The sequence below is a fragment of the Helobdella robusta genome (assembly GCF_000326865.2).
Source record: "Helobdella robusta unplaced genomic scaffold HELROscaffold_25, whole genome shotgun sequence".
NCBI lineage: Eukaryota > Metazoa > Annelida > Clitellata > Rhynchobdellida > Glossiphoniidae > Helobdella > Helobdella robusta.
Window position 1 is genome coordinate 1,498,842 of NW_008704310.1, and position 3,816 is coordinate 1,502,657.

Consider the following 3,816-nt stretch of genomic DNA (forward strand, 5'->3'; position numbering starts at 1 on the left):
AAGGGAGGCCCTAACCCTAACCCTCTTAACCACTCCATAAGCCATTGATTGTTATCAAAACAGAAATTTACTCATATTTTAGCTTTTTTTTATTTAATGTTCACTATTTCAACTATTTGACAAGTGATGATCTAAAAAACTTACCTAATTAAATCATTTTCAATTTGATTAAATAATTAAACGCTAGATAATTCAAAATGGGCGGAGTTAATTTATTAAAAATACATTATGATTGTTTGTAAACATGGACGATACCATGGAGTACCTATCTCACGTTTTACCATAATCAATAATGTGGAAAAACTTCGAAAAAATTTGTTTTGCATTGCACAAAACTTTAATTTAAAATTTTAATTTTTAAATGAATTTTCTGTGGCCGAAAAATCAAAAATTTTCTTGTAAATTTTTTTCGTTGCCATAACCCTGACTCAACTCACAACTATTACGAAATATCATCTTAATAAATATCATATCTTATTAGTTACTAATTTAAAAAATGAAATAAGAAAAATAGTTTTGACCAACTTTAGAAGAAATTATGAAGCGAAACTCAGTGTTAACGTCCATGGTAACCAAAAGTAAATTCTGCTTCTATTAATTAAATAAAAGTTAAATCGACGTAAACAAAACTTGAATGACGTTTAAAACATATATGAATGTTATATATATATATATATATATATATATATATATAAAACTAATCATAAATTATTTGAAATTTGCATCCATTATCTTTGGTCAAAAAATACTCACCAACCAAGCTCCTAACTTGAATCTATTAATTAATGGTGTTCCTATAAATCGCACCTTGTCAACCAAATTTCTTGGAATCACCATTACAGAAAATCAATAAACTCATTGGCATCTTCTACAAAGTCAAATATAAACTCTCCCTTTCTGCTCTACACACGCTTTATTATACATTCATTTACCCTTATCAAACCTACTGCAACACACTTTGGGGACATAGTCCAAAAAGCCATCTAAATAAATAATTTAATGCTCTCCCAAAAAAGATTAATACGTTTAATTTTTAATCTCAAACCCGATTCTCATACCCTTCTTCCTAGCAAAAAAAATTACCACTTAACTTCATCTACCTTTACTACTCTGCTTTATTCGTTTTTAAATTTATCAACAATCTTCTCCCACTTCACTTTATCAACTTCTACACATTAAGCAAGTCCGTCCAATCTACAACCACTAGACACACTTCTCTATTTTATATCTACAAAACCCGCCTCAAATTAATCCAGACAAGCATAAAAATAGCTGGTCCTAAAATTTGGACAGAATTTGTACTTCCCCATTTAAGAGCCATTACAAACCTACAACAAGTCAATATTCCATGCTTTTTTATTGACGCTGGATCTCGACTCCACCACCAAATACTATATTATGAATACGTGAGAACAAATGAAGCGAATGAATGGCCTTTATGAATGGTTAAACATTTATATGTTTATAAATGTACTGAACAAACATTTATATATTTATATGTTTATATTATATAATATATGCATAACACGAACATTTATTTATATATCTTCAATTATCCTTTTGCTTCAGTTATTTTCTTTACTTAATTTCATTAAATATTCATTTATCTACCTGCGGTGGCCACCACAAGATATTCAGTCTTATTCGGTCTCCGCATATTCAACTTCATAACATTTATTCACTTATTTGATATGTTGTTGATTATGAATAAACTTTAAAAATGAATTAATGAAAATATATATATATATATATATATATATATATATATATATATATATATATATATGTGTGTGTGTGTGTGTGTGTGTATATATATATATATATGTATTGTTATTATTATTAGGTAGATTTATATAGCGCCCTTTCATCAAATCTCATAGGCTGAATCAAATCATAAGGAAACAACAACCAAAGCGCTCATTGCGCAAACAGAAACGTTTTTAGTTCCTCCCTGAAGGATAAAATTTAATGCCCCGAAGCACGCAGTTCCAAAGACGCTTAATATGTGGCTCTATAGGCATATTTGTGTCAAATATCATACCCAGATTACTAGCACTCATGCAAAAATCAATACGTATCCCTTCAAAAAATAAACACTTAATATCAATTCTAGAAAACTGCTGCCATGTGGCAATGGGCACAAATTGTGTTTTACTATTATTTAATTTCAATCGATTAGATGACATCCATTTACTAACATCTGACAAGCACAGAATAAGGTTATCCAACAAGTCAGCAAAACCAGAATGAGAACAACTAGCTAATATTTGGACATCATAAACAAAAGCCTGACATTTAAAACCATGTCTATTAACAACTTTCAAAAGATCAGACACATACAACAAGAACAGCAACGGACCCAACACAGATCCCTGAGAGACACCAAACGACAATCTTTCAACATCAGATACTTCACCACTAAACAAAAATTGCTGAGTACGATCACACAAGTAAGATTTCAACCAAGGAAAGACGGAAAAACCAAATAAATGCTGTAACTTATCAATTAAAAATTTAAAATCACATGATCGACACAATCAAAAGCCGCACTCATGTCAAGCAGAACAAGGGGCGAAATCTTTTGCTCATCAATTGCCATAAACAATTCTATATATATATATATATATATATATATATATATATATATATATATATATATACATTCGCATAGTGCACGGGAGCGCGGAAAAAACTTGTAATAAATTTTTTGCGCTGATCAGTTGATCATCATAAATTTACTTCTAGTAGGATAAAAATTCGTTGCTGAAAATTTGTTGCAAAAGACTCAAAGAGTGGATTCGTCAGGAACATTGCCTTTTGTCAGGTAAGTATCAATTTTTTCAACATATATGTATGCATGTATAGTTTAAAAGGTTAAAAATGGTCTATTGTTTTTGTATAAAATAAATATGATTGGATGAGAAGTTTTCTATATAAATTAGTTGGTAAACAATGATAAAAATACTATAGAAGCCAAACCACTGTCACTGTCAATATATATATATATATATATATATTAGCCTATAAAGCTTAATAAGCTTGTATGGTCTCCAAGCCATTTTTTTTGTGGTTAATATATATATATATATATTTACAATATTCTATAAATTCTACCGAATGTTTGGCGTTAATATGTTTGTAGTTCTCTCTCGAGAATTAGAAGTTAAAAAGAAGGTAGTTCAAGACTTGTCTAATCAACTAATTGAATTGTTGAATCAATGGGATCACTGTGATGTTGATTGCATTGTCAAGAATGAACTTATGCCGGAAAGAATTTATAAATGCATATATGCAATCATCAAAACTAAAACTTCATAAAAAACTGACCAACCTGATAACTAAAGGAAATAACAATATTATAAAAGATAGATTCATCAATCTTAGCCACCACATCCTTACAGAAAACGAACTACAAACATATTAACGCCAAACATTCGGTAGAATTTATAGAATATTGTAAAAATTATGGTCTATTACCAACATATATATATATATATATATATATATATATATATATATATATAAATTTTGCATATGCAGTTAATGATGAAAATCACAGCACTTCATGTTCGGCGTTAGTTAACTTCCTATTTAAGTCTTCGATTTTTCTAACGGTTCATCATAAATCATTTTCAAGTTTTTAGAGTTCAAAACCAAAATTTTTGTTTATTTCATGCATGATAAAACAAAAAAGCTTTTTTCGGTATTCTTATACTATCTTCGGTGCTCGAATTGATATGTTGTGTATGTGCTCAAATCTCAAAGATATATATATATATATATTTTACAATATTCTATAAACTCTACCGAATGTTT